The sequence below is a fragment of the Lepidochelys olivacea genome (genome assembly GCF_965140295.1).
Source record: "Lepidochelys olivacea isolate rLepOli2 genome assembly, chromosome: 3".
NCBI lineage: Eukaryota > Metazoa > Chordata > Testudines > Cheloniidae > Lepidochelys > Lepidochelys olivacea.
The window spans coordinates 200,749,386-200,774,393 of record NC_140413.1 but is presented as its reverse complement, the minus strand read 5'-3'; the positions used below and the strand labels follow the sequence as shown (position 1 = coordinate 200,774,393).

The window sequence follows — 25,008 nt, the reverse complement described above, 5'->3', positions numbered from 1 at the left end:
ATCCTGATAAAGTGGAGTGACTTCCTTCCACACCTGTTCTGAAAGTCTAGTGAAGATGCAGGGAGAAAAGATCCAGATCGAGCTAGTTCTTATGGCCATCTCAGTTATACAGTCATCTTCCTGTAGTCCCTGTCTAAGATGGCTATTGGATCTCGGTTATTCTATCTACTGGGTAAAACATTTTATAGCTCCTGAAATGACCTTCATGTAAGCTTGTGTCAGGACAGGCTAGGAGACCTAGTTGTGCTAAAGAGGAAAAATAAACATCTTTGGGTCAATACATGTTCTCTTTCGGGGATCTATTAATCCCAAATTGGAAGGGCCAGGGTGCAGATGTGGCATTAGGTGCTTAGGTACTATGGGAGAAACCTCAGTTACACATTTCTGACTAAAATATTCCTTCCATTAAGCTATATAAAGAATCTGGGACTAAAGTCAGAGGTAATTTAGACTGTAAGCTCTGTTGGGGACCATCTTTGCTCTGTGTTTGTATAGTGCCTAGCACAATGAGGTCCAGATTCCTAGGTGCCACCACAATACAAAATAAAGATAAATGGCCCACCTTGATGATCACTACACAAGGTCCTGTCCCACCCACTCTCCTGCTGGTAATAGCTCACCTTACCTGATCAGTCTCATTACAGTGTGTATGGTAACACCCATTGTTTCATGTTCTCTGTGTATATAAATCTCCCCACTGTATTTTCCACTGAATGCATCCGATGAAGTGAGCTGTAGCTCACAAAAACTTATGCTCAAATAAATTTGTTAGTCTCTAAGGTGCCACAAGTACTACTTTTCTTTTTGCACATAAAGCATTGTGGATCTATAGATGACTAGCATACAGATGGATTGTGAACTGAATGTTTACGTCTATGAAGTTGGGTTCGGTTCCTGAACCCAGTTTGGCAGAATGGGCTACTGCTTGAGAAGGTAAATTGCTGAGGAGCTGGCCAGAATAGGAGCAGTGTTCAGGGAGGTCAGAATTCACGCACATTGTCGGAGCTGTGTGGGGAAACTGGCATGGGGCCTGTTCACACTTGCCTGCTGCCAGCCAGAGCTATCAATTCTTTACCTACTCTGTATTAAAAATTCTCAATAAGATTTTTTGGTGTGTAAGTGCACAATGCATTGCACATTAAATTACTCAAGTCCAGAAAGGATGCATATATGAGCCTGTTATCTGAATAGGTTAGCTACTTACCAGAGTCTGGGCTAATAAGTAGTGATCTCCATTTAAAAGTAGTATCTTGGTCCCAATCCTATTCCTACTAAATGACCCACGCACTTCAGGGGGAACACGATCAGGCCCCTAATATTTTAATAAGCCATTTCCTTGACAGATCACAAGTTCATGGGCTACACAAATGATCATTCAGGATAAAGAATATCTCATAATCAAATTAAATAGAAGCTACTCAGACCTTGATGTTAACAAGTGTAATTAATCACTGCTACTGTGCAGGTTTCAGAGTAACAGCCGTGTTAGTCTGTATTCGCAAAAAGAAAAGGAGTATTTGTGGCACCTTAGAGACTAACCAATTTATTTGAGAATGAGCTTTCGCGAGCTACAGCTCACTTCATCGGATGCGTACCATGGAAACTGTGCAGCATCTCTAACATGGCAGCTGCCTATAAGCAAAACGGGGTAACCAAAGGCAGCCTGAGAATTTGACCATAAAAAAATGCAAGAACAAATTAAAAATGTTTATACTTCATTTTGTCAGGCTGGGTTAACTATCCTCTAGTAATAAGGTGATCTAGAAAGAGTCCTGTCACACACGACACCGTTCCTATTAAGGGCCTAAAGCTAGTTTTGTCATTGATTTCACTGACCCATAGCTTCAGCACCTTGAATTCAAGTGCCTGTCCCTTTACACAATTGCACAGGGGGGACAGCACAGCCAAGAGTCACAGATCCTATTTCTTTCAGAGGGCTGCCGAGACAACTAGCATGAGGAAGATGCCACTGTCTCAATACACACAGAGAGCAAAATCCTCCAGAAAGTAAGTCTTTTAACATAAAAGACTCAAGAAAATTGCCAGCACTTGGTTTAGGGGTTCACCGTAATTTTTGCTGCTTGCTGCCAACTCTAAGCTTTTTCTTTAGAAGTCTAGTTTCTTTATTTCTCCTGTGTAAATCCAAAGCCATGACTGTGATGCTGCTTTACTGCAGAAAGTTCTTCCAGCCAAACAAAGGCAGTCGCAAAAGCGAGCCAACTCTGCCTTTTTGCTAAAATGAACTAGGCAAGCTCAACATTGCACTGGTCAGTTTTTGCACTGATCATTTGCGTGCAGTTGTAATTAAAATGGTATTTGTCAGTAAAAAAAAAATATTTTTTTAAAGCCCTCATAGATAGACTTTAAGGCCAGAAAGGACAACCATGATCATCTAGCCTGATGTCCCGCACACTGCAGGCTACAGACCCTCGTCCTATTATTGCATAAATCAGGTAAGACTGATCCTATCATGAAAAGGCCAATTTGCTTATTTTAGCAGTCACTATGTAGTGCATTGTGTAGACACACACATACACACAGAAAATTGTTGTTTTTTTTTGTTAAATAAATGGATAGTTAGGCTCCAAGGATGGGTTTTTCAAAAATACCTTACTGACTTAGGAGCATAAATCCCTTTCACTTTAAAGTATGGTCCTGATCCTGCAAATGGCTCAATACAGGAGAATCTTTGAGTTAGCAAAGCAAATTTTATACCACCTGATTGCCTACACTTGTGGGGAGTATGGCCAGAGTGAGGAGGGGGTGGGCTAGGCTGCCCAGAGCTGCACCCACTCAATGACCCCTGCGGTCCTTGTTAAACTGCTGCAGCCAGCATAACTTGAACAGCCCATAAATTACCCTAGTTGCTTGGGTAGCAATTTCAGTCCCTAGTAGGGTTGCCAGGTGTCCAGTTTTTGACCTTGAAAAGGGGCCCTGACGGCTCCAGTCAGCACCGCCAACAGGGCCGTTAAAAGTCCGGTTGGCAGTGCTCTGGGCCTAAGGCAGGCTAGTCCCTACCTGTCCCGGCACCGCACTGCACCCCAGAAGCGCCCGGCAGGTACAGCTCCTAGGCAGGAGCTCTGCAGTCCCATTGTCTGGGAACCTTCCCGAACCCATGCCTGAGCCCAGTGAAAGTGAGTGAGGGCAGGGGAGAGTGAGCCACCGAGGGAAGGGGAATGTAGTGAGTGGGGGGCCTCGGGGAAGGGGCAGGGCTTGGGTGTTCAGTTTTGTGTGAGTAGAAAGTTGGCAACCCTAGTCCCTGTTTGGACTGTGAAACAGGGAACGCTCAAAGGTGGTTTAATCATCTTTGCCTGTCCTCTCCTGAGATGCTCCAGAACAGCCAGCTGTTTCTAAACACCTCTCTCTGGTAGGTATTGTGCCAGGGTTATCTTTACCAATCCTCCTCCTTTTAGTCTTTGTTTTTTCAGGTCTCCCCCTCCCACCACCCTATTATTTTGATTGCGCTTTATTCTTGTAAAAAATTGCCAGATTGGCTGCTTGAGACCAAAACCACTTTTTCTTTCTCCATAGAAGAGCACAAGGAATAGGCACTTCCCCAAACAACCTACCCATACGCAACCTCTATGGGTGAACCAGGAGAGTCCATTCGGCACAGTCAACCCTTGGCTTCTCTCTACCAATAGAGATCAATGACATGGGGCTGTGGGCACCTGCCCATAATGAACTGGGGTGAGTCCCACATCAGACACCAGGCTGTACCCCCTTTATTTTCCGAGTCATGTATTTTATACGCTTCAGAAATCATTTCACTCCTGTGTCCTCAAGCTCCTACTCTGCTGTGGATTCCCCTCCAATGAAGTTGTCAAGAGCCCTCGTGAAACACAAGTCCTTCTTCAGCAATAAGAGGAACATTACTGCACTGGAATGATTACTAATGGCTGCAGACAGTGCTCTTCGGTCATACAACAGAGACTGGAATCTGGCATTCCAGTGTTAAAGCTGACCAAGCTCTTGCCTTTTACAACAATGCTGTTGCAGAGGAACAGAAGCAAAACACACGGGGAAGGCGATTTTATTGGCTTAGAGAGCTTTAGGTTTAATGCATAAAACAGAAACTCCCAGCGTTTGATCACTATGTCAGGCTAAAGCCATGATGACAGCCAGGCAGCAGCTACATGACAACCAACAATCAGTCTGACTTTAACACAAGCTATGATCCTAAAGCTGGGTTGAGTCCCAGCCTGTACCCAACTCAACTGCAGCGGCATACAAACCAGACAATCTTACAAAGATTGGCGCGCTCGCATTCAGTCTGAATGGTTCCAACAGCTGTACAGCAAAAGCGGAGCAGTGCTGCTGTTGTATAAAACTCAGCTAGCTCCTCAGCAGGCGAGCATGAAAAAGGGAGTGGGGTTTTCTTTAAAAGAGAAGACGCTCTGACTGCAGTGCTAAACCGTACTGTGAAGACTTTCGTCGCCTTGCTTCTATCACTACGGACAAAAGGAGGTTTGCCTGACCCAGGAATTAGTGATCTGCTTTTTTGTTTTACCAAAAGGGAATGCTTTATATGAAGGATATATTTATAATTCATTTGTCAAGGATTAATAAAGGATCAGTGAATGTTTTCATAAATGGTTACTCAATTGTTAGAGAGCCAAATGGGTCAATAAGTTGCTTCTGGCCGTTTAACACCTGCTACTGATGTGCTTAACATCATTTTGGAAAAAGGGAGCTGGGCCCAGGAGCACTCTCCTGGGGCAGGCCACAGCACAAAGACACACCTGCCTCAGTTTCCCCTGAGTCCAGTCATTCAAATGCACACACCACAGTCTCGCCCAGGGTCCACTCAGAATTCCATCTTTGAGCAGAATTTATTCAGGTACACACACAATAGTGCATAGAGCCTGCATGGCTCCTCCAATTCCTAAAGTAAGGCACAGAAATGTACAGCAATTTCCCAAGCTGCTCACCCAGGAGATCACCAGCACGCAGATCCCAGTTCCTTTCTGCCCCGGTTCCAGACCCGCCTCCCCCCTCTCCAGGCTTTTGCAGTGAGAGTGACGAGTCTCATGCCTTCAGCCCAAGACGCAGTTCAATGGCTCAGCCCCTTTTCAACCTCCCAGCACAGAACTCTCCAGCTCAGGAAAATCAGCAACTATCCCCCTGCTGGCCTCCTAGCACTTTCCCTCTTCCCAGGGCGGTCCTGTAGAGCTTTCGGCTCTCTGAAGACTTTCTCCCAGGCAGGTCTCGCCTGCCCCTTTCTTTGCTCCTCCAGTCCAGTCTGTGCTCTCAGGTTCCCCCCACTCACCAGTCTCTCCCATGTACATGGCCCAGATGTTCTCTTAAAACGCAAGTGGAGTGAGCTGATGAGTCACAAGTGCACTGCCCTGTTCCCTGTGAAAGGACCAGTGTCGCTCTGTGACATCCATAACATGCTGATCACATCAGTCAATCAGAGAATCATAGAAGGTTAGGGTTGGAAGGGACCTCAGGAGGTCATCTAGTCCAACCCCCTGCTCAAAGCAGGACCAATCTCCAATTTTTGCCCCAGACCCCTAAATGGCCCCCTCAAGGATTGAACTCACAACCCTGGGTTTAGCAGGCCAAAGCTCAAACCACTGAGCCATTCCTCCCCCCCCCCCCCAAATCATTTAATAACCCTTTGTCAGCTACTTATATTAAGGGTGCGTTTATAAAGTAGCACCACTCGAAGTACAGCCCAGACCAAAAAGGGTTAAATTGTGAGAAGGAAAAATAAAATCAAAGCCACTGACAATTAGCACCTGGACCCTGTGAAAACTAGCAATGAAAAAATAGCATAATTGTCAAATCTGTTGCTACATTTTGTGTAATTGCTACACGGCAAAGAAAAAAAATAAACACATTCAAATAAATAAGTGGAGGCAGAAATCCTTGTGCTGCCACAGTATCCTCAGCTTTCATGCAGAACCAGGATATTTAACTATTTCCAGCCAAGGTTGCAGGTAGAAAAATTTTCAGAAGCAAAGATTCCTTTTCCTTCTCTGAGTATACAGGCATCTGGGTTTTCTTAATACCAATTTCTTAATATTCCTACTGTCATCCACATCAAATTAGAAGTATTTTCCTCAATGTTCACACAGTTTAGACAAATACAGGACAGTACATCCCTTTTCTTTAACACAGATATAGTCTCCCCATAATTCTGAGGGAAGTTAGGCTTCCATTACTACTCCAGTTTGGATCACCCCTAAACTAATCAATCTGCCTATACATTTCTCATGTGTAATCCTCCGCTAGAAAATTCTATGACAGTGGAGAGAAGAGGCTTGGGGTTAATGCGATCGAAAGATGAAATAGATATCGGATTCGGCATGTGTTAGCTACTGCAGTTTAAAATAAAAACAATGCTTTTCAGCTTTTAGGGGGAAAAAATTCTTAATGTTTTTGAAGTGTCACAGCTGACCTAGAATCTCTAAATATCAGGTATTCTGCTTTCCCCAGCTAGGACTGATGGCAGACTGACTTGGGAGATTTGGGTAGGTTAATCTGAGTTCTTTCCCTCTATATTTCTTGTTATAATCTTAAATGGGAAGTTTGAAGAGGTTATAAACTCTAGGACTGCCAGCCCAGGTCAGAGCAGTGGTCCATCTAGTTCAGTTTCCAGTCTAACTCAATCAATATACATTTCAGTGGAGAGTCCAAGAAACCCCTTGTAAGCAATTAACCATCTCAGTATTTATTTGGAACCACTCAGAGTAGGAAGCACCATGCTGGGTGGCAAGCAGTTGTATATCACTCCCTTAAACTGTAGACCTCTTCAGACAGGAGTTATTTGCCTTTACAGTGCTGATCACATGGATGGCCCTTTATAAACAGTGAATAAAGGCCCGGCTCTGTTTTCCTTGCACACCCCAAACGCCCCCTGAAACTGCTAGTAGTTTGGGTCAATTTCATCATCAAGTTATTGTGCACTTTTTTTTGCGCAATGCAGACAGACATCTCCTCAATGACCCAGTTCCATACAATATGAATTTCAGTGGAACTACTTGCAGAAGCAAGCAAGCACTATGCTCAGTACTAAGTGTTTGGGGCCATAGTTTGATTAAGGAGACAAGCAAAGTTGATAATGATACGACATGCATTCAATTGTCTGAGATCCATTCCTTTCAGACACTGAAAATGTCCTTCATGCAGTCTATTCTGCCTGTTTAGTTTTCATTTATTCAGTTATCAAACTTATCCCCATATATCTCCTAAAACTGTGTTTGACTTTGACAGATTTGGGGGCTTTTTATGCTCAACTCTGCTTTTTGCCTTGCATAACCTTGTTGTTGAAAAAATGTCAGTGTAGACAGCCTTGCCACTCTCTGAATGCTGCTGAGAATGGAGCTAATTTTAGGCTATTATCTGTTGCAAAGTTAATATTTTTTCTTTGAGACTTGATAAAATGAATAGGATAAAACTGCATTTTATCTACTGTATTCTATCTGCAGTGATGGCCTCATTAAATGGTGGATTTCTTTCAGTCCTTTGTGAGCTGTAATTCTTTTAGACTTTGGGTTTTCTAAATACTCTCAATGCCTTTTTGTAGTTTAACTGATTGTTTCAAGGATTCTTTACCGTACAAACTGGAAGAGGTTTGTTTGTTTTGCTTTCCTCGCTTTCTAATTTGTCCTTGGCTTTGCTAAGGCAGCTATGATGATAGCTCCCCCACTTTCCCCACCCTGTATTTTTTTTTTATTACACCAAGTTTTTCTAGCTTTTTTAAGGGACACTGCAGAGGGATCCAATTTCATGCATTCCTCTTAACTCTGTTCAATGTAATTTCAGAGTGCCCATTGATTAGGGCTCTCTTCCCAAAGGACACAGTATAATTCATGTATTGTGTAGCATGTGTGTAGATCTTTGCGAGCCATGTGGCATGAAAAGTGCAATTGTGAGTGGGAGGCAGAGAAGCTGTGAATCCCTTTCCTGATTCTCCAGGAGCCATGGCTTTTGCATATGTGTTTACACGGAATGGACACAAAGGCAATTCTCCGATACTTTTTTCCACCCTCCAAATGGGCTTGTAAATGTGTCTCACAAGCAGCTTTGGTGAAGCTGCAGTCCTGATGTCCAGTTTTGACAGCAGCGTTTTTCCATACATAGGATCCAATCCAAAAGCCCACTGAGTCCACGGGAGATTTTCCATTGACTTCAATGGGCTTTGGACTAGGCTATCAAAGGCAGTGGCATTTGCGCTGCAAAAAAGCATCCCTGTTTACTTCCCTGCCTCCCATGAGCCAGGCACACAGAGCTGAAAATACAGTCCTGGTTTACTGATTTCTTTCATGTTCTGAATGAGAGATGGATATGAGCTGCAGTTTGATCTAGAGATAGATTTTTAATACAAAATCGGGGTGGTCAGAGCTGAAGTTCATTATAAATGGTAAAGGCTACGATTTGAAATGTGGGCAAGGCTCTGGGTTGAATATTGGACCCTGCAAAGTTTGGGGTGTTTAGATCCAGAGCCAAAATCCTCATACCCGATACATTTGGGAGTATGGGGAGCACTAACACACTCTCTTTTGCTCTCTCTCTGGGGATGGGCAGGGGCAGTTCACCCAATCATGTGGTTATTGACAAAGAGATTATATTGTTTTTTAGTCTGTTTAATGTTTTGGGGGCCAATCTCCTGATTTGTTGGGGATCTGACTCATTTATATTTTGATCTCTTGAGTCTGGCAATACTCCGAGTGGGACTTACTTAATTACATTGCATTGCATTGATGTAAGCAGTGTCAGGATGAGCTCCACCCTGACATCTGGTGGTGAGGTGTGGCAAGTTGTGGAAAAGAACTTCGGGGGCCGATCTCATTTGCATAGGCACACCCACCTCGCCTAGAATGAGACCATAGCTGCCCAAATGGTCACTTTGGCTGCTGTGGGATCCCCAGTGTCTCTGTTATTGGGGCAGGAAGAATAGATTGTTATTACCCTGATTATGGGAACTGTGCTTGGAACTGTACGTGGCCTTTTGTTATGATGGAGGGACTCACCATCAACTAAGTAGCATTCGCTAGGCAAGGGTCATGGGTTCCAAAACTCTGTGAATTGAGAGGGGCTAGGGACAAGTATTAATACTTGGTGGCATGGGCCTGTTGGTGAGGACCTTACATGCTAATTGCACTTCCTCCTCTCTCCACTGTGGAATATCAGAGCTAATTTTGATTTCATTAGAAGTCTAGTTATAGGCTGCAGAGCTCACTCTGGGCTAATGGTGCACCAGCACTGAGGCTCCCCTATTACAAGCTGAATTCACCAAAGAGCTGAACTGACTAAGAGCTGAAATCACTGAGCGTTGTGTTAAGTAGTGGGGGAGCCTAAAGATATATTGTGGAGCAGTTTGCCGGATCGCTGGAGTGCCTTGTGGACAGGCTGGTGAAGCAGTTTGACATGGAGGAGTTTGTGGATGGCAGGAGCTGCTTGTGGGCCGCGGAGCGGAGCTGAGCAAAGGAGTTCGTGGGGCGTCTGGCGGAGCGGAGCGCAGCTGAGCGAAGGAGTTCATGGGGTGGCTGGTGGAGCGGAGCGAAGCTATGGAGCTATGGGGCGGTCAGCTTCAGATCATGTAAGGTGCCTCTTACCCCCGTCCCATCTCCACCCAGGTTGGGAGGTAAAGCTCCGCAGATAAACTTTCAAACTCTGGGGCTGCCCTGACCAGGGACAGAGACTTTTGGGTCATTGGACTTTTGGGACTTTGGGTGATTTGGGGTTGCTGGACTCAAGAACCAAAGGGAAAGGGGCATGCCCCAATTTGCTTGGGGTGGGGTTTTTTTTTGCTCCTGGGTTGTGTTATGAATCCTGTTGGTGGTGTTTCCCCAACATAATGCCACATTGTTTCTCTCTGTTATTAAAAGGCTTTTTGCTACACTCAGACTATGTGCTTGCGAGAGGGGAAGTATTGTCTCTTGGAGGCGCCCAGCGGGGGTGGTATATATTTGTCCCAGGTCACTGGGTGGGGGCTCGAGCCGGTTTGCATTGTGTTATTGGAATGGATCCCCTAGAGATTGAACCCGACCCTTGTTGCTGCCAACTTTGACGGGCAGAAGGGTTACATTTAAAAACTGCGGAGAAAGTGACACACGCTTGGGAAGACTATTTTGGGAATGAGAAGAAACTGTTAATTATGAATTGCTTGTCATCCCAAAATATTATTCTCAAGTGTATGTCACTTTCTCCACTGAGCATGCTTTAGTCCAGAGTTCTTATATTTAGCTGTAATGTTAGCTTCCACCATTGAAAATGTTAATTCTGGCACAAAAGATGGATCATGATCTAACGTTAGCTGCCAGGGCTGTTTTGATTTTAATCCTACTAGCCTTGTCTGGATTGGCTCATGAACCAGCAGGGGCACTTGCCATTGGCCACTGTCAGAGGACAGGATACTGGGCTGGATGGACCTTTGGTCTGACCCAGTATGGCCGTTCTTATGAATATTCATGAGCTCATTTGGAGACAATATGGTGGTGTACCTCAAAATAATGAAAGGTATCAAGGTGTGACACAGCAGGGAAAAAAAGCGTTGAGAACCACTGAATTATTAAGCTTGATGCAGGAATCACTGAGGAAAAATTGTCTGACTGCTATGATGTTCAGACTAAATTAATCTAATAGTCTCTTCTAGCCATAAATAATAATAATGTATGAATTCAAGGTACATTAGTAGATCTAGGGCTGCAGAATACTGCCTCTAGCCTGCAAAATTTAAACCCTCCTGGTTCAGAAACTTCATCCTAGTATTCCCAAATGGACAAGTCTCAAAGGAAGCTACAGTAGCAAAGAATTGTAGCCAAAAGGAAAGGAAGCGGGAGGGAGGAAGGACAGTAATTGAACCAAAGTGCTGTTTCTTCTGCTATAAGAGAGAGGCATCACATAACCTTGGTCAGCCTGAGAAATTTTCCATGTAGTCGTTCTTTGTATTTAACACACGATTATTCAAACCCTCCTCCTTTGACTTCATATATTGGACGAGTTTTATTGTAAAGATCAGTATCTCGGTAACCGCTCCATACTTTTATTATATTCCATAGGCGGGGGGGAAAAGCAGGTTATTTAATCTCTCCTTCCTTGATGTTGTAAAAACTCATCTATCCATGTAGCCTGTGGCTTTGCTTTACTTTCCATGTATGAGAAAACCTCTGATGCAGCCTGTTTTACAGTAGCACAAAGCCATGGAGGGATTAATTGAAGGTATTTGGCATTCACACTGTGCTTAAGAGGCTGTCAGAGATATGTATATTTGAATCCAGCATCCAACTAAACCACACGGGTCTGAGCACAGGGGCATGATTTACAAGGGCTAGCGGTTGCCCAGTTACAGTCAATAAACCACATTTGGTATTTAATTTGATAATGCAGAAGAAAGTATGCTAACAGATTAGGCAAAACCTGTCAAGACAGAGATAAAATGTCCACTTTCCCAATTAATAATTGGGACTTATTTTTATTTTTTGCATCAACAGACCAAGCCATGGTTTCCTTTATAATTGCAGAGGTGGAGTTCCCTGTATTATATGATTTTAAAAGCAGGACTCACTGTTACGCTAGAGAAAGGAAGGGCAGTTTTGTATTTGAGGCGTTAATGTGGGATTCAGGAGATCCAGATTCAGGTGACGGATATGCCATAGGACTTGCTGTGTGACTTTGCTCTGGGCCTAAATTCGCCATCTGTAAAATGGGAATAATCCTTTTCCACCACACTTTGTCTTGTCTACTTAGAGTAGGAGACAGACCATGCCCTGAAGAGTTTGTAGTCTAAGTATGTACAGTGCCCAGCACAATGAAGCCCTGATCTCAACTGTGTTCTTTAAGGGCTAATGCAATATCATCACCACCACCATTAGTGTTATGACCAATAATAGCCCCTCTGTTATGGGGGTTAAATCAGTCCATGCGCACACGGTAATTTGTTTATTTTTATTGTCATTTCGAAAATCTACCAGCACTGAATTATGAAATTACAACATAAATAGCAGGACAGTATTTCCTGAAGGTAGGCATGCTAGATGGCATTGAGATAACACATTTGCCTTCTTTTCTGGAGCATGGATTTAAATCCTCCTTCCATCACAAGTGAAATGAATTTGGAAGGGTCAACCTAATCTTTGTGGCCACATATCCACCTCAGAGAGTCACCATGTATCTTAGAGTATTGCTTACAAAAAGCCCAGAAGTGGGATAGTAAGTCAGGGCTAAGATGCATTGGCAAAGCTGTGGACGAAAGTTTGTATTACACCAGCCTGCACTAGGATAAATTCTAGCTAGCTCTATCAATCCCTCAGCCGCCAAGGATTAGTTTTTGTCTTGTGCTCCAAGCAAGGCTACAGTATAGCGCCCCATAAGGATGGATGTGCTGTTAGGAAGGAATGTAACTAATTATATAAAAACGTTCTGACTTCTCAAGAAAGAGGGCCAAAGATTCCTATCTGCTTCTGCATCAGCTCTTGTTAACTTCCAGTGCTCCACCATTACGGACATGCTAATGTGCCCCTCTGCAAAGGATGCTGCCTCATTCAAGTGCTGCAACAGTTAACAACAAAAGGGTTAACTGAGGTGCCAAACGAGGAAGCCAGAGGCCTGGAATTCTGCCTGTGTGTGGCTAAAAGCCTAGGCAATGCCAGTCTAGCAGTTGCTTTACATTTAAGAGAACGTAAGTGAGTAATGACTTTGTCTGCGGCAGATAAACAAGGCAACATCCTACATGCACCTGTGAGAGTCACAGGCACCTGCTTGCTTCACAAGCTGCAAAATCCAGTTCTAGCAGCAAATTTTCCTCTTAACCTGAAGCCAATTTGACAATTAGAGTAGCAATCCATTCCACGTCGTATTTACTAATGTGCACTAAAGGTTTCTCTTTTAGGCTGAAATACATGCCCACATATCATTCATAAACAGAATACACAGTGTGATTATACCTGTATCATACATATAATAGACAAACTATTCATGTATATCTATATTCCTAGACAAGCTACATAAAGGCTGCATCCACCCTTCGAGCTGGGGGGTGTGATTCCCAGCTTGAGTGGACATAGTCATGCTGTCTCTCAGCGAGCTAGTACTGTAGCGAGGGCAGCCGTGAGCCGTAGCATGGGCTAGCCACCCTGCGTACAAGCCCGCCCAGACCCTGTGGGTACCTACACAGGGCGGTTAGCCTGTACCATTGCTTGCTGCTGTGGCTATGCAGTTTTTAGCATGCCAGCTTGAGGAGAGCCAGCCTGAGTGTGTCTGTGTGCACTGACAATCACACCCCCAGCTCCAAGAGGTAGCCAAAGATGGAGTTAAGGTTCAGAGTAGCCTCTGGGTAAAAAAAGTTCCAGAGATGTTATCCCAAAACCTGAGCATTACAAACCCAAGAAATTCAGAGTTTAGGTTAAACTTAAAAGAAATTCAAACACGTTAAGGCACAGAAACGCATTCCCAGAAACATCTCTGGATTTCCCCAACGCTCGTGATCAAATGCCTTTTGTGGGGAGATGGCATCCATGCAGTACGTGCCCATGAGAGCCAGTTAGGAGAAGAGCAATGGGTTGAGAGCGTCCCTAAACTCTTGCTGAAACTCCTACTGTTTATCTGATCCTACTTACTCAGCTCCTGCTTTATGGCATCCTGTACGAAGATGGCACATTACAGGAAGCCCTGCTTGCCAAATACGATTGCATGCTGCAGCCTCTGGAAACTCCTGCTGTGAGACGTGAGGAGTCCCTGAGCTGTGTGATGTTATTTCAGGCCCATCCTTTCAGACTCAAAACAACCAGGTGTCTGAAGCCTGAAAGCAGCTGTTGAGAATTTGGAATTCCACCCCCCCCAGCCCACAAACCAACACCACAGCCAAGCACGTAACCAAGTCTGCTTTGCTGAGTGAGTGGGAGGAGGTTGTTGAAACTCCCTGGGCATGATCCAGCCTCATGGGCAGCACGTAATGGAAGCTAGGGGAGGCTAAGCCTCTCCAAACCTCGCACTGCCGGGGCGAGGCAGTGGTGGATTGGGGTCCCCTGAAAAATCTTCCACCCCCGCCACCACCCCAGGGCTGGAGAAGCTCTCGCTCCCTGCTGCAGTGGGGATATAGAGCTTTTCCAGTGTCAGGGCAGTGGGGCAGGGGAGAAAGGAGCGAGCAGGGGCAGGGCCTTAGCGGGAAGAGGTGGAGTGGAGATAGAACAGAAACATGGCCCACGCCTGAAGAAAGAAATCCAGGCTGGTCCCTTCACTCCACTGCACAATACAGCATTAAATGCGACAGCTAGCACAGTACTGGAGCGTGCTAATCCTGACTGATTTGGGCTGACATCAGCAGAACAGCACCGTTCACGGCGAGATCTCCCGGGATGAAAAGTCAGCCATTAGGTTATTGTTTTCCCCGGCACTACATTGTCTCCGTGGATGCTCACTCGGTTTTAAATTACCCTCATGCACTTTAATACTAGTCATGAAAAAAGAACCGACCACTCATGCCTAACAGATTTTAAATGATCAGAAACAATACAGGTAGCTATGGAACTGTGATCCTTTTGTTTTCACCTAGTGCATGCTTTCAAGGCCTAAGCACTCCTAGTGCTATCGAGTGAGTCCTGCGGGCAGTGTAGAGACGCCACACTGCCTGTACCCTGGAGGTGCAGCCTTTGTTTTCCTGGGAAGCTTCCTGCTGAGGAAGGGTCAAAGAAGCCCAAGACAGGGCAGTCACAGGCTGCAGCTAAATAGAGTAATAGACAGCTTTGTTACCTCATTTCTGTACATCGTTCTGTTCATAACAGCGATTTCATCTTGTCAGGAAATACTACACTCTCCCTATGTGGAGATTTCGGGGGCCATTTTGTTCTGAGTGCTCAGTTCAGATTGTCAGAGAAAGCACATTGTGACTGATCCCTAATGGAAACATAAGAACATAAGAATGGCCCTATTGAATCAGACCAAAGGTCCATCTAGCCTAGTATCCTGTCTGCTGACAGTGGCCAGTGCCAGGTGCCCCAGAGGCAATGAACAGAACAGGTAATTGTCGAGTGATCCATCCCCTGTTGCTCATTCCCAGCTTCTGGCAAACAGAGGCTAGGGACACCATTCCTACCCATCCTGGCTAACAGCCATTGATGGACCTATTCTCCATGAATTTATCTAGTTCTTTTTTGAACCCTGTTATGGTCTTGGCCTTCACAACATCCTCTGGCAAGGAGTTCCACAGGTTGACTATGCGTTGTGTGAAGAACTACTTCCTTTTATTTGTTTTAAACCTGCTGCCTATTAATTTCATATGGTGACCCCTCATTCTTGTGTTATGAGAAGTAGTAAACAACACTTCCTTATCTATTTTCTCTACACCAGTCATGATTTTAGAGACCTCAGTCATATCTCCCCTTAGCCATCTCTTTTCCAAGCCGAAAAGTCCGAGCCTTATTAATCTCTCCTGATATGGAAGCCGTTCCATACCCCTAATAATTTTTGTTGCCCTTTTCTGAACCTTTTCAATTCCAATATATCTTTTTTGAGATGTGGTGACCACATCTGTACACAGTATCAAGATGTGGGCGTACCATGGATTTATATAGAGGCAACATGATATTTTCCATCCTATTATCTATCCCTTTCTTAATTATTCCCAGCATTCTGTTGGCTTTTTTGACTGCCACTCCACATTGCGTGGATGTTTTCAGAGAACTATCTACAATGACTCCAAGATCTCTTTCTTGATCTTTATTTTTGTTTTCTTGTTTTGCCATTCCCTTAATCTAAAATAGAGTCATTCTGACTGAAAGCATCCATTTGCTCTGTGGGGCCACTGGGAGCAACAGGACTGGTATTATCAGTCGGAGGAAAAGGGTTGACAGAAGCCTCACCCTGCAATCTAGGCAGCCTGCAGTACTGTTGTCATTGCTGTCTTTGCAGAGGAACGGGTGGCAGATGCTTCTAAGAGTTGCAGTCATTTGGGTGGGTCGGGACATGGGACTCTGGTACTCAGGCAAGAGTTTGCTGCTTCTCCTCACCTGCTGTTGCAGTGCTGAGGTGAGGCAATCAAGCTCCCAGACCTTTTTATTTTGCTTTACGTGTTCAGTGTCTGCAATCTGAGCTGTTGAGTGGATAGTTAAGTCCCTTGAGCAATATGTGTTCCCTGAGTAGGTGAGCGTAGCTTTTGAATCCCATGTCCAGTTGAAAGCCTCCAGCTGTGAATTTGAAATTCACTTGGCGCAGGTATTCTGCAGCGTTCACATAAAAATCACTCCCGTGGCAAACAGTCCTGGCAGTAAACTCAGGCACTAGTATCAGGAAGTGCTGCTGTCCCTGGCCTGGGAAGCAATGTTCCCTCCCACCTCTCCCTATTCCTTGGTTGGCACAGTCAGAATTCCCCTTCCTGCCTGTTCTAGCCACTGAGTAGAACCTTTGCAAAAAGCAAACACACAACAGGAAAGAAGGCCCAGTCAAAGCAAGTTGGTTTAAACATTCAAATAAATCATCATGGATAAGCATTCCCAAAATTCATTTCCCTCTTTTCAGTGCCCTCTATACATATGGTTGGTTTTGACGTGAACGAGCACCCGCCCTGCGCTAATGTTCCCTTCCCACAATGCATGAATACTACAGCCAGCTACAGAGAGCAAAAATGAGGCTCTATAGACCCTAATTTGCATTTAATAGCAGCATCACAAAACCAACCTTCCTTCCCAGACCACGAAGGGACTTTTCCTTTTTAAGGGGACTCTGACTCCTCCCACAACTTCACCTACCAATCACAGCCCTCTCTCTGGTATGCCTCCCTTCCAAAGGGCTCCTTCTTATTAGGGGGAAGGTGATGTCAGTCCTCCCCTGGTGGACAAGTAGGGTCACTGACAGCCCTGTCCACATTCCGGAAGGAATTGGGAGTTAGAGCCAAGCCAGCAAGTAGCAATCACTGGGCGTCCCCGAAAGCCACCGGCTCTGGACCAACATAGGCCCTGCCCAGCCCCAGTCTAGGATAAGATGAACCCATATTGCTCCCCTCCCCGAGATGCAAGAGACTGGGTGAAGTTAGCCCCTAATCAGAGGCTAGTTTGTTGGGAGCTAAAGCAGCAACAGCGGGGGAAGGAGGGGAGAAGGAGCTGAAACCTTTCCCTAAAGAACTGCTCAGTGCAACACTTTCCTCTTTAATGCTTTACCCACATGGCTGGCGAACTTGCTGCTTTATTCAACTGCATCACCACAAACTGAGTTGAGGCGGGAAGGACGCCCGGTGACAGACAGGAAGTAGGGAGGAGTGGAACATGCCTCCATCCTCTAATACTCTGGGTATGGCCACTTTACTCCATGACTCCACTATCCCCCTGCTACCTAGGGATCAGTAAGGGCACCCCCTTCTGGGACTCTACCCAAGGCACTAGGATGTTTCCTCCATTATCCCTCAAACCCAAGAAACTCCAGGTGGAGTCAGTGTCTGAAAGCAAAGGGACTCCCCTTGCCCGTGCCACCCATGGAATGGTCAGCAATGATGATGTCATCAGATGCTGTGATGCAGGGCATTTTTCCTCCTTGCTGATTGGCTGCCAATGAAGCCCCTCCTCACTCCCTCCTCAGTATCATAATTCCCTGTCTTCCATTCGCTCCCTTATGGCCCTTCCTTGTCCTTCCCCCTTCAAAATAGCCCTTCCCTTTCCTGCTTCCATGCCCCCTTAACTCATTCCCTTCACCTTCCCCCACCCCCTACTCAAACCCTCTCCCACTACAGATACATTTAAAAGAAACCAACAAAACGAATTTTAAAAGACCCCAGTAGCCCCAACATGATGTTAACTGCCCATCACCCCGCTTTGTTTGTTACATGCATTCATCTCTCCACCTTTTGTGTGTCTTGCCTATTTAGATTTTAAAGCTCCCCAGGGCGGGGACTATCTTGCACAGCTCCTAGCACAATGGGGCCCTGATCTCAGTTGTGGCCTTTAGGTAATTACTGTAATACAAATAATAAATAAAGGGGACAGCAGTTCATTGGGGGGGGTCTACATGTCAGCATGGGGAATTAGCTGTCCATTATCTTTCCAGTTGCTCCACTCCTGTGGCCCTTAGCATGCCTGAAAGGAGACCTACAGCCTCTCAGCGTAACCTCTGCGAGCCCTCCCTTAATCTTGGGCTAGGAGTGTGTGTTATGAACTAATCCAGAGACCGAATAATTGGGTTGTGGGAGAAAAATCCAGATAGATTTTGCGCCCTTATTTCTAGAAGCCCATAACTCCCATTAAGGCTAAAGGAGAAGATGGCCTCTTTGCCACAGCCACTGAGGCTTGGCTAGCTAGAGAGCTGGCAGCAACCCTCACCCGACTTCCTGCTGCCAGCTCTCCTGACTGGAGGGTGGGGATGCCATTGCAGAAGGGACTACACGGGCTGCAGGCGTGGGCATGTGCTGCTCCATGCACATAGCAGCATCTGAGCTCTGGGCCGGGGGACAGACCAAGGGAGCAGACCATGCTTGTGTGAGCCTGCAACATGCACTGCACGTTAGACTCAGCCACTGTCCAAAGGGAAGGAGGTGCCTTATCTGGGGCCCAGGTTAGAGGGCCTGGTGAGTGACGGACAGAGGGAGACATGTGGGATTTATGCCATGCTCCCATTGACTCATCTGCAGTGACCCAGGGGTTCTTTACATGCTAAAGAAAGCCCTGGGGTAGAGCAACTCCTGGGTAAATTCCTGTCTCCCCAAACACTGTCGGAAAGAGGAGAGCCCCCACCACCATGGGTTATTATGGGATTGCAACCTTTGCTCAGTCAGCGTCCTGGTTTCCATCCAGGCATACACAAGTGCTGTGTCTGGTGGAGACAGACGCTGATCTCCCTGAAGTGTTTTACTTTCTCCCGGGGACTGCATGGATAGGAGATGAAAATTAACCACAGAGATGAACCTAACTACCAAGGTCCCCCGTAACCTCCCTCTGCCCACCACCTATTAGCACCATCCCATAGATGGTTTTTTTACTGAACCTCAATGAAATAGGGAAGGAGAACTTGTGGCATCTTAGAGACTAACACATGTATTAGTTAGTCTCTGAGCTGTCACAAGTCCTCCTTTTCTTTTTGCAAATACAGACTAACACGGCGGCTACTCTGAAAAATGAAATAGGGGTTTAATTTAAACAAGTTTACTCCGCTTCTAATTAAATATGAGCCAAGGAGCCAGGGTTTGAGCCCAGATTAGGTGTAGGCTAGGTGTACGGAGGTCAGGTTCAAGGTTAGATTTGGATTCAACACCACTGAAGCTGCACTCCCTGTTGGCACAAGATTCTGGAAAAGAAGCCCCCTTCCTGTCCTGAGGGGCGGGGAGGGGATTTAGATCCAGGGATTCAGGTCTGACCCTTCTTTGCCCTGAGATGCAAAGGTGATTTGGGATTTTTGGTCCATCTCTAGTTATGGATGAATAATGGTACCAATTCTCAACACACGTGCAATAGTTTCCGAGGATGATACGTAACACTGTATAGCAGCCACACAGCATTTTACATTTTCCGAATGTTGTAAAAACAAATTGCCTGCTCACAATCCAAACCATTCTGTTGTTGCCCATTTGGACATCACAGAGCAGCCTAGCAGTCCTCAAGACCTTGCAGGTTTTCCTTTCTGATTCCCTGCTCACACACACACACTTCAGCAAGCATCCCCAGGGGCCAAACCTCGTCTGCTGGTCTCCCCTCACCGACGGGGTGCCTTGCCTACCAGGAGGCCTCCTCAGGCTCCTTCCGCAAGCCCTCCCTTTGGCTGTGGGGGCTCCCCACTGATAAGTGGGCCTTGCCAACCAGCACTGTTTCCCCAGAGCGCTCATGCATGAGGGCTGTGCTGCACCCAAGCCTTTGACTATGTCCAGCTGCACTGTGGTTCTGCATTCTTTACTGGACCCTTTCTGGGGCACAGCTCTTTGGCACTCAGTGGTGGTTTTGACTGAATAAGGAGTGAGTAAATACTTCTGGATTTGGCCCTATTTCAGTGAATAATATGTAACCTTGCATACGTAAGTGTTCTCACTACGCTTCCCAATCATTAGCCTGACACCATACTTGGGATATGTCTACACTGCACGATCAGTCCAGGATGGTGGGATTCGGGCTTGTGGATTTGGTGTTTCCAAGTCCATGCTTGAGCATCCACACTGCATTGTAAACTTAGGTTTACAATTGCTGGACCACAATTGCTAACATGTCCATACTGCAGTACGCCGGCCCTCGGGCTCAAGTCTGTGGTTTGAGCCATGCCCACGCTGCAGGACAGGACTTAGATCGGAGCCGCCCACTCCCCTAGCAGGGCACTACGGATCCCGAGGGTGTGTCCGCAATGCAAAAAACAAACAAACAAACAACCCCATCCTGTGGCAGTAAGTCTCAGAGCCTAGTCAACGGACTCAGGCTCACAGAGCTCACTCTATGGCTCTAAAACGAGCTGCATGGATGTTCTTGCTCTGTCTGAGTCCCACCCCTTTGCAGAGTTTCAGAGCCCAAGCAGGAAGGGCTACACAACTTATTTTAGCACCAAACCCGAGTCTGCTTTTTTGCAGTGTAAACAGACCCCGAGTGGTTGCTGAGCTGAGTCAGACTGATTTGTGTGTGGACGGAAGGGGGGGCTTGTGCTGGTGCAGTGGAGATACTCCCCCCTGACTAGTAAACTGCCCACATAACACCCATACTTTAAAAAATAAAATCCCCCTTAAACCATCAAAAGACAGAAGAAATATGTTCATTCCTGCTCTTTGGGTCAGTTGCACGCAATGCTAAAGCCAGCTCTTGGTACTGGTTGGGACTAATATTTGCACCTTTTCTACAAGTGTTTGCATGTGAGCCTTATGAGTTGGGTCAACCTTCTGGGACACAGTGAACATCTCTTCAGCACTCTGAACAGAGTCAAGACATGACAACAGTCAACAAAGGGCAATGACCAGCTGTTTGCCATGTGTCTATAAGTGTCCATCAAGAGAAGATTAGATGAGGACAAATCTGCAGACAGATTAATGAACTGATTTGGATATAAAGAAAGGCAACTTTAGTTCCTCTTTAAGGAATACATTTGTATATAAGTGAGAAAACCTGGATTTGTGCTGGAAATGGCCCACCTTGATTATCATACACATTTTAAAGAGAGTGGTCACTTTGGATGGGCTATTACCAGCAGGAGAGTGATTTGGGGGGGGTGGGCGGAGGGTGAGAAAACCTGGATTTGTGCTGGAAATGGCCCAACTTGATGATCACTTCAGATAAGCTATTACCAGCAGCAGAGTGGGGTGGGAGCAGGTATTGTTTCATGGTCTCTGTGTATATAATGTCTTCTGCAGTTTCCAGAGTATGCATCCGATGAAGTGAGCTGTAGCTCACGAAAGCTCATGCTCAAATAAATTGGTTAGTCTCTAAGGTGCCACAAGTACTCCTTTTCTTTTTGCGAATACAGACTAACACGGCTGTTACTCTGAAACCTGTAACTGGGCTACAGTTTCGTATGTCGTCAGGCGAATATTCTGTTTATCTAGTGTTATCCATCAGTTCTTGATTAAACCCCTTTGCGCCTAGCAACAACTACAGGAAGCTAAAATATTTGCGGGTTGTTTGAGGATAGAAAGGTGCTGTTGTTGGTTTTGGGAAAAGTGAAAGATGAAAAGGAAATGTTTAAATGATTAACTATGGCCCAGATCCTCCACAGTATTTAGGTTCCTAACTCTCATTGAAATCTATGGGAGTTAGGTGCTGAAATGCCTTTGAGGATGTTGGCCTAAACCATGTACAGCAATTAAAACAGGGCAGTTAATGAATCCATTTCAGAATGTCCAGTTAAATAAACATATATTACCCAGTCCTGTCAACCCCAAGCATTCAAAAATCATGAGTCAGGTCTCTAACGATCATGAGACTGGCTTAAAAATAATGCGATTGAAAAAAATAAATGTGGTATTCTTTTTATCTGGCATTTGAAACTTTATGGTACATTGGGGTCACATTTTCAAGCTTTTCTTCACGACTATGAGGTCTGGAAACTTCCCTATTTTTTTAAAATGAAAGCTGAGATCCTCATCTAACCCCATGACTCCAAAAGCACAAGCTTTAAGGAAAATACCAAGTATCACAATCTCACAAAAAATTGCAAGAGTTTAAAGCACTGCACTCACGCTAAAATGATCTATTATGTAGGGGCTGACAATTGGAGGCCCCTGGCCCTGGCACTGACAGCCCAAGCTGTCAGCCAGGCACTAGGCTCACAGTGGGAGCTCCCCCCACACCCTGGCACTGACAGCCTGACCTGTGAGCCTCGGGGCAGGGGGCTCCAAATGTGAGCCCCACACAGGACGGACAGCCAGAGCCAGAGACAAAATGTGAAATAATAGCAGCCATGAAACTGACAAGAATGTCAATTGCACCGCTGGTAGGTTCCCTGCTGTGAAACTGAGCTCTGTGCTCACACTGGAGCTGTCTGCCAAGGGGTGGGGGGAGCTCCAGCTGTGAGCCCCATGTGAATGTCAGTGCTTCACATTCCAGCTGTCAGTGCGCCACAATGCCCCATTTCAGTCAGTGCAAGAGCTCCTGGTGAGGTCGCACGCCACCGGCAGAAGGAGGGTAGTGTGGACACCAACAGCTGATTTAATTGCTGTGGTGGCTGTAGATGGACCTAACTTAAGTCAAACTAATTTTGTACTTTAGACAAGCCCTGATTTAAAAATATGCTCCTGATCATAGAATCATAGAACCCTAGGGTTAGAAGGGACCGCATGGGTCATCTAGTCTAACCCCCTGCCAAGATGTCACCTGGGACCCCAAAAGTAGACAGGAGTCCAGATCTGTTCCCCAGTTACAAACTTCTTGGGCAAAAGATGGGCAACTCCCCTCAACAACAGGGGTGGAAACTAGCCCTGTTATAGACTTAAGACCCTTCCTCCTTCAGCAGCAATTCTGTCTTGTCCTGATTGAGCCTCACCATAGCCCAATCTCAACTACTGTAGGCCCTGGAGAAAACCCAGCTCCTGCACTGAAATAATAGCAGCCAAGAAAGTGACAAGAATGTCAATTTCACTGCTGGTAGGCTCCTTGCTGTGAAATTGAGCCCTGCTGATGGAAAATATAATAGAGCTGGGAGTCTCCTGAGTGAGCAAGCCATAGTCCAAAGAGCTGTACTATCTTCCCTAGTGGCCCCACATCTACATTGAATGGGAGGGATGAAAACACAGGGCCTTGCCGATCACCATATAAGAGATCCCTTCCGGAAGGAAAGCAATTGCCTGAGGCCACCATGAAGGACCTCTCTGAGAGGAAAGAATGGAATACCATAAAGCCATCAAAGCAGCACCACCTACCCTGCTAGTGTCCATGAGGAGTTAATCGTCCCCATATTTTGTTTGTCTCCTTTGCTTCTGCATATGTGTCCTATAAAAATAGTTGAAATTAGATGGCTAAAATCTGGCCTTGCAGTCCAACCTCCAGCCAGTTCATGATTGCTCCCTGCGATACACTTCCTTGAGCTCGAATTGTAAATGTCCCAAGAGATGGCACTTCCACCACTTTCCTTGAGAGACTATTGCACATTGTTTGATCACACTGTCTGGAAGTTTTTCTTGGTATCAGCCTAAATTGGAACCATTTACCACCAGGAGGGGGTGAGGGTGGAGGGCGATTCTCCATCACTGACAATTTAAAAATCAAGACTGAATGTTTTTTCTAAAAGATCTGCTCTAGGAATGATTTTGGGAAGTTCTCTGGCCTGTGTTATACTGGAGGGCAGACTAGATGATCACAATAACCTCTTCTGGCCTTGGGATTTATGAATCTCTAGGTGCCTTTATTTCATTTCATCCCATTACTCCTAACTTCCTTTTGTAGGCAAGAAGGTACCAAATGCAGTTTTACAACAGCCTCAAGTAGGGACAGTGTCTTATGCAAAACCCAGAAATAAATATAAAAAAAGAAATCATTCAATGAACTCGTCTGTGGCCCAGTATGTTCATTAGCTAATTCCCCACATATTATGTAGATTTGCTGACTTGCGTTAAGTACACAAGTATTTCCTCCCCAGCTTTTTATCAACAGCCATTTTTACAAGGTCTTCATTACTGCCAAAATGTCCAAACCTCTCTTCTTTATTTTCCTTCTCACAGATAGAGTGTAAAAAGCAGCTGGTAGCTGAGCCATTTAACTCAGCATTGTTGCTATCCCCTCTTTGCTTATCATTGGTTCTAATGTCTCTCTCCTTTGTCCAATATTTTATTTGTTAAAAAGCCTTTCTGGATCCTCTTATCGATTTTGATTGCACAATCACATCATTTTTTCACTTGCCTTACCCTTTCAACGCAGCATTAAATTACAGTCTGTGATTGCTTTGGTTAGTTCCCTCTCACTTTCTCAATTCCAGGAAGGGCTTTTAGTAAACCTCAGATCTCCAGTCAGTCTCTTATTGGCCCTATCTTGCTCCTTGCATTCTTTTCCCAGGGAATTGTAGACGGTTCTCTCCGGGGTCTCTTCTTTCCTTGCCGTTGGCACTGCACTCAGGCACAGAAGTATTTTACAGATGGAACCAGCTGCAGTGAGAAACTGCTGAATGAGGGAGGGGTCCGAGGCAATATCCCTCTGCACCTAGATCGAGCTGTCTAAGTGTTTCTGAAGCACCTCCCAAAAGGATTTTAGCCACATAGCACCTTGTGAGGCATGGAAGTATATTTATGATCTTCATTTTTACAACTGCGCAGCTGAGGTACAGAGAGAGTAAGTTACTTTCCCAAGGTCCCACAGGGAAAGAGCCAAAACTGGAAATCTCCTGAGTCCTACTCTAGTATCTTAAGCACAAGCCCATCCTCCTTCCCATGTAAAGTGCTTCTGCACCCGAAGGTAGCATTGTCTGATGACATATGAAACTGTAGCCCAGTTGTTAACTTATATACAAAGATATTCCTTAAAGAGGAACTAAAGTTGCCTTTCTTTATATCCAGATCAGTTCATTAATCTGTCTGCAGATTTGTCCTCATCTAATCTTCTCTGGATGGACACCCATAGACACATGGCAAACAACTGGTCATTATCCATTGTTGGCAGTTGCCATGTCTTGACTCTGTTCAGAGTG

General features: G+C 45.5%; 1 long non-coding RNA gene across 1 annotated transcript in view; it reads right to left on the bottom strand.

Annotated features, from left to right (window-relative positions):
- The window catches only part of LOC311518924, a 95,425-nt gene extending 81,805 nt beyond the window's left edge, over positions 1–13,620 (bottom strand). The window contains exon 1 of the long non-coding RNA XR_014711146.1: positions 13,569–13,620. This is a non-coding gene — a long non-coding RNA (uncharacterized lncRNA). The remainder of the gene's footprint in view (positions 1–13,568) is intronic.
- Between the last annotated feature and the right edge of the window lie 11,388 nt (positions 13,621–25,008).